The sequence below is a fragment of the Haliotis rufescens genome, unplaced genomic scaffold (genome assembly GCF_023055435.1).
Source record: "Haliotis rufescens isolate VD_foot unplaced genomic scaffold, xgHalRufe1.0.p SCAF_10, whole genome shotgun sequence".
In the NCBI taxonomy this organism is placed as follows: Eukaryota; Metazoa; Mollusca; class Gastropoda; order Lepetellida; family Haliotidae; genus Haliotis; species Haliotis rufescens.
Genome location: NW_025963780.1, coordinates 35,470,217 through 35,480,260, shown reverse-complemented (window position 1 = coordinate 35,480,260; position 10,044 = coordinate 35,470,217).

Sequence of the window (10,044 nt, the reverse complement as noted above, 5' to 3'; positions counted from 1 at the left end):
TTCAATTCATACACAGACTTTGACTGTACAGGATGTTTTCACAAAACTTTCTTATCCTTCGTGTAACGTAAAAAAGACAAATAAACACTTCATGATATTTTGGGGGCGGGGGCGGGGTTCTTATTTGATGGGAAATTGCCGGGGGGTAGGACAACGTTTCATTGGCGAAAACCAGGTCATCGTCACAGGTGTGGGTGGAGTCAGGTGACCTGTGACGTTATCATACCGAAAGCAATGGTGCAGGTCCATGCATCGTATATTTTAAAGTTTTGTCGCTCTGACAGTTCCTCGTAGCGACAACACCATAACATATTTAGTGTAACACTTTCATTCTTTACCGAAAACTTCCCCATTCTTGTACTTTTACGATTTTAATGGAACAATGTTTTGATTCAGTTATTTTTATTTGATGCTAAAGAAGAAACGAGCGGATCAAGATGAGTGGGTTTAACAAAATTATAATATTGTACAAAAAGATCGGGAAAAACGTCCTAACTTACGTGGCCCTCTCTTCAAACAATGTTGAATTAAGATACATAGTATATACACAGACATACACAATAATTATATGTAAATTTATAGTATGTGAACACAAATATATATATATATATATATATATGTTATTCATCAATAATTTGCAATTGCATACATTTGCAACAATCAGGTAGCTGTAAAAAGGTACAGAGCGCTATTATTCAATGTTTTAACATTTGATGAATTGGTTGTATTAGATCATGATATTAATCAATAAGACAATCTGTTCATTAATTTCACAACTGTTTGAAAGATACTTTTATTATTATTGTAACTAACATGTATATTGCAATATAATAATGTACTAATTCTGGTTGTCGTCCTTCTTGTAAAACTTTGTTGACAATATTTTTTCTTATGGAATTAAAATGAACACATTCTCTGAAATCGTGAAAGCTATTTTCATTGGAAGAACCACACGGACACGATAAATGATCTTATAAATTGAGTCTTAGACTGTTTGAGAGGTGTGGATTTTGCGAGTTTGAATAATATGACGCTCATAAGGATAAACATCTGTTGTTTGTTTGAATATTCCGGATGCAGGTGATATGTTGTAATTGCCCTACATATTCTGATCTAATTTGCATTTAGGGGTGGATCGTGGGAGCAAAAGACATGCATCATCTGCACGTCATGTCAAAGTATCACCCTGCACACTATGTAAAGTCACTTGTTTATATTTGTTTGTTGTTTGACACCACTCACAGCAATCATGCAACCTGTGTTTTCGTCGTGCGTATGATATGTAACGGACAAAAACCGCCTCGAGGTCTTGACTGAGGATTTGGCACAGGGATATTGGGGAGGGCCGAAGGCTCGACCCACTGTCCCGAAACCCCGGGTATACATTCTCAGTCAAGACAGAGGAGGAGGTTTTTACTCATAAGCCATTTAAATGGAATAAATACTAGAAAGAATAAGAAAACATCAGGATTCCTTATAGTGTAACAATACAGTGCATCGGAGTATAAAAGGAATTCGGTGAACGCGTGCAAGAGAAGGACCACGTCAAGCATGCACACAACTGAAGTCATGACATGTAAGATTGAATCTCACCAGCCCCGGTGGCGCAGCGGGAAAACAGTGGGTTAGTAACTAACCACGCTATGACTATTAGGCTATGTGGGGTTGCAGGTTCGATTCACCTCATAGAATTTTCATGTGAAACAAATTATGACTTTTATCCAATCAAAAATCAACATTACATCCATATCAATAGGCCAGCTTATGAAATTCCTCCCCAACGACTTGCGTTTTTTTTCTGGTTGATGAATATATTCGCAGTTTATCAACACGCTGAAGGGTCTGCTCACATAGTAGTGTTCGGTTACAAACGATTTATCAGGACTCGGCTAACATCCCGAGCGTCTTTGTTATGTTGTTTGTTTGTTGTTTAACGCCGCACTCAGCAATATTCCAGCTATATAACGGCGGTCTGTAAATAATCCAGTATGTACCTGACAATCCAGTGCTTGACATCATGAGCATCTATCTACGCAATTGGTATACGATGAAATACATTAACTGAGTCAGCGAGCCTGACTATCCGATCCCGTTATTCAACAAGCATAGCCTTTTACGGCAACCCACAATCATAGGTTTCTGACTATTCTTTACAGACCGCCGTCATATAGCTGGAATATTGCTGAGTGCGGCCTTAAACAACAAACCACCCGCTGTTCAAAGCGACGTTAAACCCAACTAACTCCCTCACTTACTTATAGATTACTCACGATGCGCACAAATGTATTAAAACAACGTGAATACCCACCCAGACACAGTATATTGACACCGAGCCGATTATTCATTGAATGCCGAGAACCAGGCATGATACAAACAAATACCATCTTTTAACGTCTCCCGTATGGCAAGCCGTTTTCACATTTATTACGGAATTACAGATATCTTCAATTGTTTTAAATATATCTTGAACGGAATTGAAGATATCTTGAATGGAATTGAAGATATCTTTAATGCAGATAATTGTAGATATCTGCAATAAAATTTAAGATATCACCAAATGAATTAGGGATATGGTGAAGCGTATTACTGATATCTTGAAAAGAATTGCTGATATCTTAAATTCGATTATTGATATCAAAATATGATTTAAAGTTATCAAAATATCATGTTTTGTTATGATGTCAATAATTCAATTCCTGATATCTTGAAACTAAATACAGATATCAATAATTAATTATTGATATCTTCAATTGTTGCCATTATTAAAGATCTTACATTAATAATGTTACTTAAATTAGATAACTGATATCAATAATTGATATAAAGATATCATCCAAATTATTAATTATATCTTTAATTGGATTTTTGATATCAGTAACGGTCAGAATTAAGGATATTTTGAATTGAATTAAAGATATCTCTAATTGAATTAAATATATCTGTAATGCATTTGTGAATATGTATAACTTATTTTCAAGATATCTTGAATTGAATTTAAGATATCTTGAATTTATTTCTAATATATTTATGTACTGTAGGATGGTAATTGTTAAATGATATCTTATATACATTTAGAGATATCACAAACTAATTTGTTGATATCACCGTAACATTTTAAGATATCAGTAATTGTATTATGGACATCAGAAATGAATTTTAGATATCTTTAATTATTTTTTGATATCTTAAAAACATTATTGATATCTTTAAATAAAATACCAATATCCTTAAAACAATTGAAGATATCTGTAATTCCGTAATAAATGTGGAAACGGCTTGCCATACTCCCGTAATCCGAGCAGGCGCTGTCTCGGCTAGAAGCCTGTTCCTCCACAGTGATTGATCAGATGGTATCTAGTATTTCACAATATTCAAAGGAAGCTCGCGTCATCATCCGAATAAATACGAGATGTTGTACGAAACAAATGCCTCCCTGTATTCATGTTCCCTTTCTTCTATTAGGATCAATACCAGGTTGTGTAACACCTATAAAAACAACAATAAAACAAACAGAGATTTTGTTAAAGCTAAATAGATATGTGTTATTGTAGTTTGAGTGTTGCATTGTTGGATATTCCTGGTCGACACGTAACAGCCTAAGGGATGTATAGACGGGCTGCTCCTAAACAACAAATTGTGAAGACTGAGCACTGGACGTGGAATGAATGAAGTGCACCAGCCGTATATTAAGTGTACAATTATTGATAAACGTTAAAAGAACTGTATTTTTATATCTTAGTTAAAAACTGTTTTCGGAAGGGACAGCTGAAACATGGAATAACAAAAGAAGCATGCTGTACTAATTCTGTAAATTATTTGGTTGAATTTTACATGTCGATGACTACATCGATAAGTGATCGCCATATACGTACTTTCACGTGATAGTTTGTATTGGGTATTTGGAGTCTTTACCTACATCGGCCTCCGTTACAGATTGTTCACGGTACCACAGTGTGCTGGAAAGAGTTGTTTGTTTGTTTGTTGCTTAACGCCGAAATCAGCAATGTTCCAGCTATATGGCAGAGGTTTATAAACAATCGAATCTGGACCAGACAATCCAGTGACTGACATCATGAGCATCCATCCACACAATTAAGATACGATGACATGCATCAACTAAGTCAGCGAGCCTGACCATCCTATCCCGTTTCAACAAGCATGCGTTGCTGGAGAACTCTTCTACCCCGGATCTTCACGGGTCGGAAAGAGTTGCTGAGAAAACTTAGGATTGGTCTTTGGTTCTCAGGTTTCATCTCAACATTTGTGAGGGGCGGTCGGGTAGCCTAGTGGTTAAAGCGTTCGCTCGTTACGCCGAAAACCCGGGTTCGATTCCCGACATGGGTACAATGTGTGAAGCCCATTTCTGGTGTCCCCCGCCGTGATGTTGCTGGAATATTGCTAAAAGCGGCGTAAAACCATGCTCACTCACTCACTCAACGTTTGTGCTCGTGGGTTTGACCAAGTCATATATGTGTCCACTCTCGGCGTCATCTGGGTTTCCTCTACATTTCTGCTGACACGATGACGTAACGGAAATACTGTTGACAGTGTGGTTAAACTCCCTCACTCACTCTGTGATGATCCCATATACTCCAGCCAGTTAAATCGAACTGTTTCGCTATCCTCTTCAATGTCATTGTTTTAACAGAATTTTTGTTAATTGTGTAACTCAGCAATGTTCCAGCCACAAGACGGAGGTCTGTAAACAATCGAATTTGGATCAGACAATCCAGTGATTGGCATCATGAGCATCGATCCATGCATTTGGGATTGGATGACATGCAACAAGTCAGCGAGCCTGACCCCCTTGCTCCATTAGTCGCTTCTTACGACAAGCATGGATAGCTGAAGACCTATTACAACCTGGGTATTGATGTTATTGAGCAGAATGTAAGTCTGACTGTATATCAATTGACAATGCACACAGCGCCCTCCCTTCAAATAATATAAAGCACCGGAAGGGAGGGACGGTTGGTCGAAAGATTATGCGCCACCACAGGTGTGGGACAGAGTCACGTGACTGCCGGGAGTTTTGAGCCGCTATAGGTGTGGCATTCGTGACCAACTCGTGTTATTCCGGGACAAGCCGAATACAGGTGTGGGACAAAGTCACGTGACATGCGACATGCGAGGGCATCGGGCGGAAGGGAACGTTTCGCATAAACATTCTCTACAGTTTATGAACCTGGAATATTGTTATATCCTTAAAACAATTATAAAGGTGATTAAATACCAACAAGGGGATACGTACCTACTTTGGGATACACCACCTCAAACAACACAGTCTACACTGTAGAGTCTTTAAAACTATACGGGCGGTCGGGTAGCCTAGTGGTTAAAGCGTTCGCTCGTCACGCCGAAGACCCGGGTTCAATTCCCGACATGGGTACAATGTGTGAAGCGCATTTGTGGTGTCCCCCGCCGTGATATTGCTGGAATACTGCTAAAAGCGGCGTAAAATCATACTCACTCACTCACTTAAAAACTATACGTGTTTGAATGTCTGTTTTGCGAGCATAATCATCGTCCCACCGATGTGTAGTGAAACACGTCACTGAACTACGTAACAGCGACCCTTCACAGCTGCTTGGTCCGTTTGTGTTGGCGGTACAATCCCACATTGTGACATCTACAGGGACTTGTCACACCTTACTCTCTGGTCCTTAAATTAATGGATCGGGTGGCAAGATTTGGTGACTTGGTTGACGGCTACGGAGTTACACAACAAATAAACACTTACTATTTAATGAAACTATTGGCAAATGCTACCGGTGAAGCAGAACACGCTGACTATTCTTGCGAACACCTGATTTTTCAGTGATCAATTCAAATACTTTTTTGCCTTTGTCACCTAAATTGATCGGTTTCGGGAGATAATCGAGACTGATTGTTTCTCTGGCGTCGACATTTTGCATTTACAAAAGATTTCCCGTGAATAAAGATTTCTACATAATTTGTTCACAACTTTCTTAGACAAGAATAAACATTATGTACCACAAAAAACGGAATGCTGAATGGAAGCTTGTATCAGTGTCCGATTACTATAATTATGTTTTCAATTTCCTATATAAATAATGTATGAATCTGTGCAACGTGATGTCATCCTATTGAAAACTAAACAAAGATCTAGAGGAACTATTTTTTCAGATTGATCAACAACAACTGCAGTCATCGATGTATAATGACAGGAGTTGTTTTACATTAAGCTCAAGCTACATCAAGCTCCGTATTCTTTATCATTCATCACTCGTGTCCATGGGTCAGGCTTGCGTCGATATTTCCTCGGGTAGGGTTAACGCTAGCCTGGAGATGACGTACATTGTCAGCGTTAGGTCTGAGGTTGATGAGAATTTGTGAACTTGACGTCAGCTTTTGGGTCTGGGTAGAGCGTCGATATTTCAGCTGGCTGTAGGTCTGGGTAGAGCGTCGATTTTTCAACTGGCTGTAGGCCTTGGTAGAGCGTCGATATTTAAGCTGGCTGTAGGTCTGGGTGGAGCGTCGATATTTCAGCTGGCTGTAGGCCTGGGTAGAGCGTCGATATTTAAGCTGGCTGTAGGTCTGGGTGGAGCGTCGATATTTCAGCTGGCTGTAGGCCTGGGTAGAGCGTCGATATTTAACTGGCTGTATGCCTGGGTATAGCGTCGATATTTAAGCTGGATGTAGGTCTGGGTAGAGCGTCGATATTTCAACTGGCTGTAGGTCTGGGTAGAGTGTCAATATTTCAGCTGGCTGTAGGTCTGGGTAGAGCGTCGATATTTCAGTTGGCTGTAGGCCTGGGTATAGCGTCGCTATTTAAGCTGGCTGTAGGTCTGGGTAGAGCGTCGATATTTCAACTAGCTGTAGGTCTGGGTAGAGCGTCGATATTTAAGCTGGCTGTAGGCCTGGGTAGAGCGTCGATATTTCAGCTCCGGGTCTGGGTAGAGCGTCGATATTTCAGCTGCGGGGCTGGGTAGAGCGTCGATATTTCAACTGTCTGTATGCCTGGGTAGAGCGACGATATTTCAGCTGTAGGTTTGGGCAGAGCGCTGATATTTGAGTTGTAGGTCTTAGTAGAACGTCGATATCTCATCTGCAGATCTGGATAGAGGGTCGATATTTCAGCTGTAGGTTTGGATAGAGTGTCAATATTTCAGCTGTAGGTTTGGATAGAGGGTCGATATTTCAGCTGTAGGTTTGGATAGAGTGTCAATATTTCAGCTGTAGGTTTGGGTAGAGCGTCGATATTTCAGCTGTAGGTTTGGATAGAGTGTCAATATTTCAGCTGTAGGTTTGGATAGAGTGTCAATATTTCAGCTGTAGGTTTGGGTAGAGCGTCGATATTTCAGCTGTAGGTTTGGATAGAGGGTCGATATTTCAGCTGTAGGTTTGGATAGAGTGTCAATATTTCAGCTGTAGGTTTGGGTAGAGCGTCGATATTTCAGCTGTAGGTTTGGATAGAGTGTCAATATTTCAGCTGTAGGTTTGGATAGAGGGTCGATATTTCAGCTGTAGGTTTGGATAGAGTGTCAATATTTCAGCTGTAGGTTTGGATAGAGTGTCAATATTTCAGCTGTAGGTTTGGGTAGAGCGTCGATATTTCAGCTGTAGGTTTGGATAGAGGGTCGATATTTCAGCTGTAGGTTTGGATAGAGTGTCAATATTTCAGCTGTAGGTTTGGGTAGATCGTCGATATCTCAACTGCAGATCTGGGTAGAGTGCCAGTATTTAAGCTGTAGATCTGAGTTGGACACAGATTTGTCAGCTTCTTGTAGGGTTCTATGGAGCATGCATCTAGAAGTTGGGTATGTAAGTAATGATAAGATTGTATTGTAATCAATTCTTTATTATATTTGAAGCCACGTTTCTAATGTAGAGTTTTGCATCGCTATCAATCAAGACGTGTACAAAGTGAACATGTGAACATACGTGCATAAAACGTAGCATTGAGACGCGACACTATTAGAGCAGTGCTTTCTGGTGTCAAAATGCGGAATAGGTCTACCGGAGGCATATCACGACGTACGTGGTATAGCTTGATAGCTGGGAATCTCTGGTTGTACGAAACCAATGTATCCACACTGAAAGTGTCATACAATATTTCGTTTTGGGGCGCTTCCATGGTAATCGTGCTATTTTGGAAAGCGCACCATTACCACACATACATGGATAAATCTCCATTATATACAAATATTGTACTAACGTTTTGAATGTTTGCGTTAATCCTGGCACTGCTTTTCCTTTGAACCATGTAAAAGAAGTATCTTCTTTGATAGGCATTTGGAAGTTGGAGCACTAAGTAAGGATAAGAATTTATGAATGAACAACTTCTTTATTACAATCAAGAGCGACGTTTCGGTGTAGGTTCTAACACCGTTATCAAGCAAGTGATATACAGAGTGTGGTTGGCAGGTATATATACAAGTAGGCTATTCTTCCTTGCAATTCAATGGTATCATACGAAACCTCATTAAATCATGTCATATCATGACATTCTAACTAAATATTGCTTTTCAATGATGTTTACAAGTGTTCGTGTCATCCTTCACTCATAAGGACATAAGGATAAACATCTTAAGGATAAAGGGCATATGCATCAGTTGTGTAGATAATCTGGACTCAAATTGAATATTTCGCACCTATTTCGAAATATCAAAAATATAAAATCAGCATAATCGTTTTAGAGAAAAGAGTCCGTTAAAAAATCTAATGTTGATACGATGACAGGTGTCGAACAATAAGATTTTGTGGGGTATTTCCATGGTAACCATGATCTATATGTTAATTAATCGAAGATAGCGTTAAAGGTTACTTTATATATGTTTTAGTGATTGATTGTATACATACGATTGTAAAAAGGTTAAGGTCACATGGACACGCTTCATAATTCCATAACAAGTCAAGTGTTTTGTACACTATACAATTATAATTTGTAATGTACACGGTACTGTATGATCATCATAAACACAGATGATTACCCTGATTACTGTGTTTGCATCTTACTTTTCCAGATTACAGTTTAATATAATATTTTAATTTTTGCAAGTTGTTTACAGGTTGTTTACATCCCGAACATGTTTCTCTAGAAATACATGGCCGAGGTCTTTAAATGTGCATAATACTGGAGTATCATTTCCCGACATAGTATGAAAATAATGGATTGGCAATTTTAAATCACATAACATATGTGAAGCTGAAAACAGCTTCAACTAGTGAAAACCGCAAACTAAACAAGAGGCCAATACGGCATTTGTCGCTCACCTGGATATTTACGCAATCATGAGAAAATATACATTTGCATTGTACATGTATACGATACTGCAAATATTACGTAATTTGGACTCTGTCAGCTTCCAATCAAATTTCGCTAAATTCCAATTAGTGGTTCAGAAGAAGTCGCCACGGTAAGGCAAATGCTCACCTTGGTCCTGCGGACCAGATGAGCTAAACATGTTTTACAAATAAGCACATACATCTTAAACGTCAAGGTACATGTCAGATATATAATACGTCATTCCTAATGGTGAAGCCAAACAAAGACGGCTCAGTTCACGTGGCTGCGAAAGTAAAAAAGTGCAAGTCTATGCTCCGACAATTGGACAATTGAGGAAGTTAAAGTTATCAGGAATGCGATGACACATGGGACCAGCGATAGACAGCGATAGACAGCGATAGACAAGACTAAACGCTTTTGGATAGACTCTATAGATGTAAGCAGATTATTTTGTCAAAACCCCTAACATGAAATTGGGACAGTACCTAAACAACAGATTCTCAGGTCGTCGCTCTTGTCATTCGGCGATCGAGTCAGAATTAACCATCGGGAGTCTAAATGATATCATTCAATTTATCAAAAGAACAGACTAATACACTGACAACCAGCCAAGGCTCGCTAAATACAATATTTATTCCTAATGCAGGATATTTACCATTCCCAAACACACCCGCGTGATAACTTCTATGTATCAGGTCATCATTTGGTTTGAAATACGTGGTATAACAGGGCATCACAAGGTATTAAACACATGACATATCCCTTTTTGCACATGGCATAGATTGCGTGGCGTA